General features: G+C 40.5%; 1 long non-coding RNA gene across 1 annotated transcript; it reads right to left on the bottom strand.

Annotated features, from left to right (window-relative positions):
• Positions 1-3405: 3405 nt before the first annotated feature.
• Positions 3406-11774, bottom strand: LOC121161006. The gene is made up of 3 exons (XR_005884606.1): positions 11764-11774; positions 6810-6812; positions 3406-3543 (listed from the first exon to the last, which is right to left on the bottom strand). It is a non-coding gene; the product is annotated as an uncharacterized LOC121161006 (long non-coding RNA).
• Positions 11775-12472: the final 698 nt, after the last annotated feature.

Here is a 12472-nt window from a genome sequence, read left to right as displayed (position 1 = left end):
TTAAAATTACTAAACTAATGATGTAGACTCCGATAATGTCTAGTAAGTCAAAAAAAAGATGTTAGTAAAACTTGCTTTTTTTTCTGCTTAAATTGACATCTTGTTTATTTCTTTTAAAAGATTTTTTCATGTTTTAGATGATGTTTACATACTTGATCAGGGTTGGAAGAATCGAAGATTAGGGGAAAGTAGGTGTGACCATTGTTTCCAAATATTCTGTTTCTTCTTCCTGTGTCTGGAAGGAAGGGGAGATAAGGAAAGAAGTCGCACCCAACCTCCCAATCACCCCAGTACCCAGGGATGGGGAATGGCTGCCCGATATCAACCCAGGGTCCCAATGTGGCACATGCTCTGAGGATTCTGCCCTAGTGGTTTCAGTAGTTCTGAAATTCTATAGATATCACCAATCCAGGGATGAGGAACCCTTCCCAATATCCACTAACTGACATAGTAGACCTTAGAGTCTTCATTCATCCAGATTTTTACTGTCATCATTTGGCTGGAGTAGTCGTCCATTTGTTCTGTTCTTCTTCCTCTGCTATGGTACCAGATGTCTTCTGCAGGACCCAATGGGCTGCTAGATTTTCCATGTGCATCAGGTGCTATCTACTGCTCCATCTATTCTCGCAGGTGAGTATAAGTACCTAGGACAGGTGACCCAGGCCTCTCCGGGGCCCCGCCACCAGGACTGATGGACCTGGCACCTATCACACAGGTGGGCTGAAGGACCCAGGCCAGGTCACCTGGACCGCACCAGATACCCTGTCCCTGGGGCTTAGCAACCCAGCACCCACTGCCTCCAGACTGGCATGGCTTACCTCACCTCAGCATCCACCAGTGGGTGCTGCAACCTGGCTACCTTCAGTGTGCACTCAATTCCAGCTCCTGCTGGCAAGTGCTTGAGCCTAGCCACACCCAGCCAGCTCCCAGTGTTCGCCATAATGTGAACTAGCTGGTGTTGCAGCCAGACTCAGCTCTTCCTTCACCCAGTGGACGTTGTGAACTGCCAGTGGATGTTATGAACTGGCCCAGCCTGGCTCATCCCCAGACCTGACTCGGCTGTCTGCTGGAAGGTACTGTAACCTGGCCTGGTTTGGGCTGCTCCAGGCTTTGATGTGTGCACTCACCTGCAGAGACTGAATCCTGGCCAATGGAGTTCCCCAAACTCCTCTATCAGGTCTCCTCCCAGTGGCAGATCTCACTTACACTGGTGTGTCCTTGGTCCAGATTAGCTTTGTCTAACTCTTGTCCTGGCAGGTACAGTGTCCTTGCTCAATAGGGCCACAGCCTTTCCGGTTCTTATTGTTGGGAATTGCAGCCCAACAACCTCTGATCCATGCCCTGACATAGCTCTCATGTAGTTCAGTGGAAGCCAAGACCTAGCCCAGCCCATTCTATACCCACCCTAGCTCTCATGAGTACCAAGTGCCTAATCTGGCACTTTCCAGACCCAGTCCACACCTATGCCAAAGGAGACTGCACCGTGTCCAGTCCAATGTGCTGCCCCATTGCAGCTCTCATGCTCACCAGTGGGAACCCCAACCCAGTCAGGGCATCATTTAGTTCCCCAACCAGGCTACAGATCTTGCATATGCCAATGGAGATTGCTATTCCACAGGGTGAGCCCACATACTTCCATATACCCAGATTCTGCTCCCAGACCTGAATCTCTCTCATGTACTTGTGTATGTCATGGCCCAGCGTAGCATTGTCCATTCCCTGTTCCAAGTCTCACTGGCAGGCCATGATTTAGCCTTGCCAGGTTTTCTTCAGTATACCTGCCCTAAGCACGCTTGAGAGCTGTAACTTCATCAAGCACTTTTCTGTCCTGAAGCTGCTACCAGTATCTGCTGTCTTTTGTGGTTATGCATCCTAAGCCACAGAAGACTAAATGAACACAAGGATTCATCGTGAACTCTCTGAATTTATTGAGTGTTAACAGTTAACCATTAGAAATGGCTCAGTGATGCGAGAGTCACACTGCTTCAATGTTTTACTTTGTTGAGGTTTTTACATCATTGACTTTTAGCTATTTGATTTATCAAAACAATCATGCCACATTTAGTCCTGAAGTTGAAGTCTAAATGTTGATGTGAAAAAAATTATTTTAGTAAACTTGTAATATAGCAAAGCATCCTTAAGCTCTATTTTAACAAAATGAAACATAATATGTAATTATATTAGAATATCTATCTTTAAACTGGTATAATAGATTGCTGACATGCAGTTTGTGGGCGTCACCAGTTACTGAACACTCTTCTCTCCCCACCTAAATAATATGCACACTCACAAGATGCATTTGTCTGAGGAAGTATTTTGTTTGCTGCCACGTAACCAAATCTCAGTCTCATTAGACTTTTTATGACCTTTTATAATTATAGTTAAAACCTTTAATTCCTACATCTGGATGTTTGTGAGCCTGATTGCTATCATGAAGTAAAATTTTACTACTCCAGGTATTCATTAGCTAAATAAACAATGTTCTTATTTAGCAAGCCCATATGGTCTCCAGTTCCTATCTAGCTATTGCAGTGCCCTGACATTCTTAAAATACTTTGAAAGTACGGCCTTGAAACATGATGAACTCAGTGTCTAAATAATTGGAAAATCAGCAAGTATCTGCCTATTCTTATAGTTATATTTTTAATAACTTGTTTCTTCATTAACTGCATTCAACAAAACACCAAAACAAATTGATTTTGAATAACTGTGCAAGCATCTGTATTATTTATTTTGATGGCATAAGGTTATAAAAATGATGGACTGCTCCTTATATTTCCATTCAAAAGGAGAAAGTTATGCAAAAAGATATATGTGTGTTTAAGTCTTTTATTTTCATTTTTCAGTTTACAGTTTTGTAGGTTTAGTGCTTTCCCCCTTATTTTTTAGTTTTTTTAAATTATTTATTCATTTTTATTGCAAAGTAGTTATACAGAGAAGAAGAGAGATAGAGAGGAAGATCTTCCATCTGATGTTTGACTCCCCAAGTGGCATCAACAGTGGGAGCTGTGCTGATCCAAAGCTAGGAGCCAGGAGCCTCCTCCGGGTTTCCCATGGATGCAGGGTCCCAAGGCTTTGGGTCATCATGACTGTTTTCCCAGGTCACAAGCAGGGAGCGGGCTAGAAAATGGGGCCTCTGTGATTAGAACCAGTGCCAATATGGGATCCCGGGGCATTCAAGGCGAGAACTTTAGCTGCTAGGCTACCGCGCCAGGCCCTAGTTTTGTTTTTCATGACACAGTTCCATGGGCTTAGTGATTTCCCATTCCATCCTCCCAGTTCCCCCGCTACCACTGTTTCTCCCCTCCACCATGATTTCAATGATGTAGTCCTTTAGCAATGGTCACAAGTGCATCATTCTTCTATATAAGTGGAGGAGGGGCCCCTGGAGCCGGCCATTGTGGAGGCCTTTGACCAAGCCTGGGACTTGATTGCCCATGAATGTCCCAGCTACTTCCGCTAAGCCCCAGGTGGCACATGTGTCCCAGTCTGTGTGTCACCCCCTGAACCCCTCTGCCTTTCGCTGACCACGTGTGGTCTCTGCTGACTTCTAGTCCCAGCCTACTCTTCTAGACTCCTGCCTTGTGCCTTTACAGTGTGGGATGCTGCCCCACATGGTAGGTCCTGTGGAATAAAGCCGCCCTGCCTTGGCTGAAGCTGGGCTCAGATGAAATCTAACCCCCCCCCCCCCAAACAAATAGTGCTTTCTATGTTAAAGCATTGTTGGTATAGAAGAACGCTATTCATTTTTGTGTGTTGATTTTGTTTGCTGCAACTTTGCTAAATTCTCTCGTGAGTTAGATTGCTTCTTAGTAGGATTTTGGTTCCTCTAGATAAAGCAACGCGTTGTCTAAAAGCATGATCCTTTGACTTCCTCTTTTTCCAATGTGTATCACTTTGATTAATTTTCTTTTCCTAATGTCTAAATCACCCTGACCAATGTTGAATAAGCATGGGCATCGTTATCCAGGTCCGGATCTTAGTGGAAATGTTTGCAGCTTTTCCTTATTCATTGTGATGATGACTGTGTGTTTAGTATACGTATCTTTAATTTTGTTTATATTCCTCTTTGGTCCCCTTTTAAGAAGCTCCCCCCTTTTTTTTTTTAATCAAAGAAGAATGTTACATTTTATCAGATGATTTTTTTTTTGCATTCATTGAGTTAGTCACATGGGTGTGATGTTTTACATTTTTATTGATTTGTATATTTTGAACCATATTATTACATCTGGGATAAATCCATTGGTCAGGGTGAGTTACATTTTGACGTGTTGTTGGAATCATTTGCTATTTTGTTGAGGATTTTTGCATCTGTATTTATCTGGGAAATTCATCTTTTTTTGCTGTTCTTTTCCTGGTTTTAAAATTAAGGTAATGCTGGCTTCATTGGATGAATGTAGACGACTCCTTTCCATTTTAATTGTTTTGAATAATTTAAGATGAAATGGCAAAGTTCTTCCATAAAAGTTTGCCTGAATTCAGTATTGAAACCATGCACTATTGGGCTTTTTTTTTTGGTTGGAAGGTTCTTTACTACTGATTCAGTATCAGCCCTGTTTTGAGGTTTCGTCAGATTTCCTATTTTTGTGCCTCAATTTTGGTAAATTACGTGTGTCTAGAAATCTGCCTGTTTCCACCAATTTGTTGGTATATGGTTGTTGGCAATAATTCCTAATAATTTTTTGAATTTCTGTGGTTTCAATTTTAACATTTACTTTTCCATCTCTGATTTCATTAATTTGAGTTTTTCCCCATTTTGCTTTGTTGGGTCAGTGGTTTCACAATTTTGCTATATCTTTAGAAAACTAGTTCTTATTGTCAGTGATGATTTTGTAATTCCTAAAATGTTTTGTTTATTTATTGCCCGATTCTTATTACTTTTTTATTTCACAAATTTTGGCTCTGTTTTGTTTTTTCTTGGTCCTTGATATGTATTGTTAGAGCATTTACTTACTATATTACCATTTTTCTTTTTTTATTTTTAAGATTCATTCATTTTTATTGGAAAGTCAGATTTACAGAAAGAAGGAGATACAGAGAGAAAGACCTTCTGTTTGCTGGTTTACTTCCCAAGTAGCCACAATGGCTGGAGCTGAGCCATTATGAAGCCAGGAGTCAAGAGCTTCTTCTAGGTCTCCCATGTGGGTGCAGGGTTCCAAGGTTATAGGTCATCCTCGACTGCTTTCCCAGTACACAAACAGGGAGCTGGAAGGGAAATGGAACAACAGGGATACGAACTAGCATCCCTATGGGATCCTATTACATGTAAGGTGAGGACTTTAGCCACTAGGCTACTGAGCCAGGCCCTATTACCATTTTTCTACTTGGGCACTACTTTTTTTTTTTTTTAATTACATTGCATTATGTGACACAGTTTTAGGCACTGGGTTCTCCCCTCCCCCAACCCTCCTCCTATGGTGGATTCCTCCACCTTGCTGCATTGCCACAGTTCAAGTTCAGTTGGGGTTCTTTCATTGCAAGCATATACCAAGCATAGAGTCCAGCATCCTATTGTCCAGATAAGTTCAACGGCTTCTTGTGGAGACCATCTCTGGTCTGAAGGTAGAGCCGGCAGAGTGTCAGCCTGACCAATCAAAAGCCCCAACATAACATCAGCAACAATCCACAATGTCATGGAATTAGTGGACATAGTATTGAGTAACCAATATGTTAAAAAAATACATTTTACAGGTACTATTTTTCATACTGACATCATTTCATCTTAAATTAAGGCAAACATGTGGTATCTAACCTTTTGGGATTGGGTCATTTCTCTTAGCATTATGGTTTCCAGTTGGGCCCATTTTGCCACAAAGAACTGCATCTTATTTTTTTTTTAATAGCTGAGTAGTATTCCATGGAATAGATGAACCAAAGCTTTCTTATCCAATCTTCTGCTGATGGGCATTTCGGTTGCTTCCATGTTTTTGCAATTACTGATTGTGCTGCTATGAACATAGGGATACATGTTGGTTTGTCGTGTACCAGGTGTTTTGGATATATTCCTAGGAGTGCGATTGCTGGGTCATATGGTATGCTGATTTTCAGTTGTTTGAGTGTTCTCCAGACTGATTTCCATAGAGGCTGTACCAGCCTGCAGCTCCACCAGCAGTGCAGTAGGGCTCCCTTTTCCCCACATTCTCGTCAATAAGTGTTGTTGGTGTTTTTGTTTTTTTATGTGGGCCAATCTTACTGGCGTTAGGTGGTACCTCATCGATGTCTTAATTTGAATTTCCCTTATTGCCAGGGAAGTGGAGCAGTTTTTCATATGTTTGTTTGCCATTTGGGTTTGCTCCTTTGTGAAATGTCTGCCCATTTCCCATGCCCATTTCTTGAATGGCTTGTTTGTTTTGGTATTTTGGCTATTTTGGAGTTCTTTGTATATTCTGGAGATTTGCCCTCTATCCCCTACATAGTGCTCAAAGATCTCCCATTCTGTGGATTGTTTTTTTACTTTGCTGATTGTTTCCCTTGATGTACAGAAGCTTCTTAGTTTGATGAGGTCCCATTTGTTTATTTTAGTCTTGATTGCTATTGCTTTTGGTGTCCTTTTTAGGAAGTCAGGACCTACTCCTAGATCTTGCAGGGTATTTCCAACATTTTCTTCCAAGAGTTTGAAGGTTTCTGGATGTAGGTTTAGGTCTTTTATCCATGTATATTTGATCTTAGTGTATGGTGAGAGATGTGGGTCTATCTTTTTGTTTCTGCAGGCTAACAACCAGTTGTTTGGGCACTACTTGTTATAACTTCCCTCTTAACACTGTTTTTTTCTTTTTTTCTTGGATTTCCATTTTGATATCTTCTATGACCCACTGTTTATTCACAAGACCACTATTCATTCTTCATGTGTTTCTTTTCTAGAGTTCTTTTGTCATGTTAATTTTATATCATTTAATGTTTTAACATTTTTTGAGATTTCTTTTATGGCCCAATATATGGTCTAGCCTAGAGAGTGCTTTATGTTTTGATGAAAAGAATGTGTATTCTGCAGCTGTGGAATAGAATGTTCTATAGATCTCTGATCTTTAGTATAGTGTAGCTTGGTGGCTTCTTTGTTGGTCTTTTTTAAGTCCCCCATTATTATTAATTGGAGTTTCTGTCTTCTGTCATGTTCATTAATATTTGGTTTGTAAAACTGTATATCCTAGCATGGGGTGCGTTCATATTTTATTATAGTCACATCTTCTTGCTGAATTTATCATTCAATCAGTACACAATGAGCTTGCCTCTTTTTAAAGTTTTTATATTGGAGTCTATCTTGTCTGGCAGAGCACAGATACTTCTGACTACTTTAGATTTCCATATGCATGGATCTTTCCCCATCCTTTTGTCTTCAGTTTGTCTGTATCCATTTCTTTTTTGTTTTTTTGTTTTTTAAAAGAGATTTTATTTTTATTGGAAAATCAAATATACAGAGAGGAGAGACAGAGAGGAAGATCTTTCATCCGTTGATTCACGTCTCAAGCAGCTGCAGCAGCCAAAGCTGTGTCAATCTGAAGCCAGGGGCCAGGAGCCTCCTCCAGGTCTCCCACATGATTGCAGGGTTCCAAGGCTTTGGGCTGTCCTTGACTGCTTTCCCAGGCCACAAGGAGGGAGCTGGATGGGAAGTAGGACCTCTGGGATTGGAACTGGCACCCACATGAGATCCTGGCATGTGCAGGATGAGGACTTTAGCCACTAGGCTACCATGCCAGGCCCAGTTTGTATGTATCCTTACTGGTGATGTGCAGGAAGCCATGCAGTTGGATCAGATGGCATGGGTGCGTGGTGAGCACTGCTCCTTGGTTAACAAGGCTATGAGGAATTTCTGGCTGTGTGGCAAGGCCTGGCAGAATGCCTCTGGTCACCTCATTGCTACTTCACCCCATTGTACGGGCACTCAACCACCTCTCTGATGTTTCATAGAATTCTCCTGAGGGTGGTGTTGTTGTTTTCTGCTAATGTGAAATGATTCCTGTAATTGGTATGACACCTCAAACTGATCAATTTTGTTATGGTAAAAGCATCTTTAGCAACTTAAGGCAATGATACACAGCTAAAAGCATACAGTAGTACAATTGATCCCACAATGTCTCCAAACATCCTGTTATGTGCCCACCTTTGCCCTGGAGCTTGCCCTAATGTAAGTATTGTTTTCCTTGAGAAATGGCTTGATAATATCTTGAAACAGATGACAATCATGGAGGCACAAAGAGTTTGTTTACCATGCACCTTGAACACATGAAGTGATGCATTTTGGTTTCTCACCATGGAATGCAGAAACTATATGGGGCATCTTCTAAAAGGAGACAAATGTGAACCCCCACATCCCAAATGGCTTAAAATTTCTGCTTATATTGGCTCTCATATTTAGGGAAAGAAAACAGTGTATAAAGATAAAAAGAAGTTTCTTGTAAAGACCCTCTATTTGCAGAAAGGCTGAGTTGCCCTGATCCCTTTCATTGCCCTTTAATAAAAGAACAAAAAACAATTGAATCAGCACTAGTTGAAGGTGATGGTAATCAATGCATGATTGATTTTAAGATTTGATAAAGAATCTATGTTATATGCTTTTATAAATTCCTTTCATTTGTAAGCTTTCCTTTTAATTCTGTACTCTTGATATTAGTAAGTTTAGGTTTAGTGAAAATTGTTTTTGGATGTAAGTAAACCACTTGTCACTATGTAACTGCATGTGCTGCCAGCCATGAAATTCCTGGCTTCAGCCAGGTCACTGCAGCTTTGAATGAGTAATAGCTTGATAAAAATATTTTCTCTGAAGTAAAATAATGTTTTTTAGGATTGATTTTGTAATCATTCTTTTAGCCATAAAGTAAAAATGAAACAATTGGATGTTGTACAAAAGCTTGTAATGATTTGTTATATAAAGAAGGTAACTTTTCTGAGTTGTCCATTATGTGCATCATGCCATAATGGTCCACGTCTCGTTTGCTCTTCTTGTCTTCTCACCAATCCACACATCCCTCACAATCTCTCAAGTCAGCTGGAGCTGGACTCTGGCAGTGATGTGTGTTTCTTGTAGACAGCTTATGGTTAGGTCTTGTTTTATAATTCATTCAGGATACATCTTTTAATTGGATAACATAGTCCATTTACTTTAAACGCAATGATGAGAAGTATGACATAGTCCTAATTATTAAATATTTCTGTTGCTTCTATGAATATCATTTGTCAAATCAAGAGAGTATCTGCCTCACATTCTTTCATGATACTTTCTGATTTTATATGAAATACATCATTTTTGCTTTGTTTATTTGTTTTAAAGATTTATGTATTTTTATTAGAAAGGCAGATCAGATTTGTGGAGTGAAGAAACAGAAAAAAAATCCTCCATCTGCTGATTCACTCCCCAATTGGCTGCCAACAACAGGAACTGAGCCAATCTGAAGCCATTATCCAGGAGCTTCTTTCAGTTCTCCCACGACAGTGCAGGATCCCAAGTCTTTGGGCCATCCTCCACTGCTTTTCCAGGCCACAAGAAGGGAGGCAGAGGAGAAGCAGAGCAGCTGGGACATTAACCGGCATCCTTATGGAATCTTAATGCTTGCAAAGTGAGAATTTAGCTATTAAGCCATGGCACTAGGCCCTATACAATACTTTTTAAGTATCATTTGTGGGGTTGACTAAGCAGTGACAAGTTTTCAAATCTTTGCTTCAATTTTTTGGATTATTTTCAAGCATTTTTGTTAATCTCCTCTTCTTCACAGACTGGTATTAATGGATTATTGTGTTCCTATTTGGGAGTTATAGTCCCTTGCTTTTGCTATTTCTTGTAGTTCTATGTGGATTTTTGCACATCTGAAGGATCTCTTGTTTCTATCTCTTCATCATGCTTTTTGTTTTGTTCTTGTTAAAGGTTTTGTTCTTCGAATGTGCCTCCATGGCACAAAGCAGTGTCTAAAGCTTATACCTGAGTACCAGGGTTATGTGTTGGGTGGGATCAGAGAGCTCTGTCTGCCATTTGTCTGTGATGCAGGACAATAGTGTCCAAGTACCTCTGGCTGTTATCAATGGAAGAGGGAATGTTCAAGCTGACAGCCCCAGCCTTTGTCTGTGTCAGAACGACCCCAGTGATTTACAGCTTACAGTGGGTTTACAGTATACTTCATTCACCAAGCTGTGTGCAGGATTCAGAACATGGGCTCACTCCCGACTGTGTCTTCTGACTCCACTGTGAGATCTGTGCCCAGTGTTCAGGGAACTCTGAATCTTCCACAGTCAGAATGGGTTGGTGCTCAGGAACCAAGCCATGTCTTGCAGTTTTTCTAGCTCTATGGCTGTGTCCTGAACTCCCGCACTCACAGGGTGAAGAGGGTCTGCTCACTGTCTTATAAGTTGCCATGCCTCTGGTAGCAGTGGGAATGCTTGCTGTCACCTGAGTCAGGCAGAACTCAGTAGAAACACTCCACCACATCAATTGACGCTGGTACTTTGGTGTGGGAGGAGATGAAAGCAATGCCACTTCCTCTACAGAGCACATCCATCTCCCAGACACCTGTTTAGGTCATCTCTCCAGGCTGGATTTAAGTCAGTGAAGACTGCAAATTTTTTTCCTCCTACATTAAACCTGCTGGCACTGGCCCAGATGGTAGCCTAGTGACTAAAATCCTCACCTTGCACATAGTGGGATCCCATATAGGTGCTGGTTCTAATTCTGGCTGCTCCACTTCCCTTCCAGCTCCCTGCTTGTGCCTGGGAAAGTAGTCAAGGACAGCTTGAAGCCTTGAAACCCTGTGCCAGCATGGGAGACCTGGAAGAAGCTTGTGACTCCTGGTTTTGGATTGGCTCAGCGCCAACCATTGTAGCCACTTGGGGAGTGAACTGGCAAACAGAAGAGTTTTCCAACAAAAACTGCTGGTGGCAGGGCCATGGCAGCTTCTTCCTTCTTTATCTTAGGAAAATGGTATTTTTCAGGGAGAGCTTGTTCAACATATGCAATGGTGCCTGATGGTGAGGCTGGCAGTGGCATCATGTCTATTTCTTTATTTTTGCTTTACTGCCAATAGGGGTTGTTCTTAAAATTTCTTTCACTTCTCTGGGAGCCTGGCCTTCCCTTGTTTTCTGTTATCTCTCTGTAGCTGATGTCAGTGTGACTTCTCACCAGTTAGCCATTTTGAATCTACCTTGTTTCTAATCTTAGGGATGATGTATTCAGCCTTTCAACATAAGTATAGAGTATCTGTGAATTTTTTTTTCAGATGTCCTTGATTAGGTAAAGGATGTGTGATTATGTTTACAATGAGTGGTGAATCTTTATTTTTCAAATCCTTTTTTTTTCCTGAATCTACTGGAAGCATCATGTGGTTTTTGTCCTTTGCTATCACTCTGCTTCCTTATATTCATTGACTTTCATGCTAAAACAACCTTGCAATTTTGGAGTGAATTCCGTTTGGTCATTCTTAATAATCCAGTTTACATGTTAAGGTATTATCATTTTATAAATCTATTCAAATAAAAAAATAAAATTTACTTTCTGTTATACTGTAAAACCACTTATGAAAACCTACATTTTCCAGTATCTTTTTGTTGTTGTTGTTGTTGTTGTTGTTGTTGTTGTTCTGAGGGCGTAGGGCTTCTGCTTTAAGTTTAAAAATATATAAATAAATGACATCTTTTAAAAACACAATATATTGACAATTGGCATCAGAAATATGACAAGCTAAAAAGAGTGATCATGTATTTACAGTTCAATTTTTTTCCAGATATCCCCCTAATGCATAATGCTTTTCAAAGGAATACATCAGAGAAAATAGTCTAATCTACACTATTTGGGAAAGATTCAAAAATCACAGACTTAGACTGCCCTCTGAAAAAATGTTTCCTTATAAATCAAAAAAAATTTTTATATCAAATGTTTTATGACCATTCTGGCTAATTTTTCTTGCCTTCTTTAGTCCAAAAAGAACTTTAAATTATTTTAATATAGTCTACAATTTGACAATGATGCAAAAATAACTCTCATAACCTGACTGCTCCGATATTACTTTGCAGCAGTGATAGAGGATTTAAATGTTGTGAACCAGTTCTAGCAAGTTAAAGGAGAATTAGGATGGCACGAGTCCCTGGGAACTTGAGGACTGCTAGGTTCTCTTCAACACAGGTATTTTTGAACCCAAATCAATGTCCTGATTTTTATTCTGTTTTACGTGTCTCATTCTTTCCAGACCTTGACCCACAGGCATTGGCTATAGACCCTCCCTTCAACATGGATAGAGTGCTTTGTGTCCAGACTCTGTTACACCCTTAAGGATGAGTTTCACTTCTGTCCAGAATATTTTGGAATACCACCTGAATTATTTTAGTGGATCTTTCTGGTGTCTTCTTGCCGATAGGTAGGTAAGTTTCTGTTCCCATTCTAAGATGAGACATTGTACCTGACTGTCAGAAGTTCCACCTAAGGCCAATTGATTCAAAACAGCTAGATCCAGAATGGCTGTCAACATGACCTCAAACTGACTTCAAGCTTCATCAT

The sequence above is a fragment of the Ochotona curzoniae genome, unplaced genomic scaffold (assembly GCF_017591425.1).
Source record: "Ochotona curzoniae isolate NIBS_2020 unplaced genomic scaffold, NIBS_Ocur_1.0 contig_4612, whole genome shotgun sequence".
In the NCBI taxonomy this organism is placed as follows: domain Eukaryota; kingdom Metazoa; phylum Chordata; class Mammalia; order Lagomorpha; family Ochotonidae; genus Ochotona; species Ochotona curzoniae.
The sequence above is the reverse complement of the archived record's forward strand: the minus strand, read 5'-3'. Positions and strand labels throughout refer to the sequence as shown.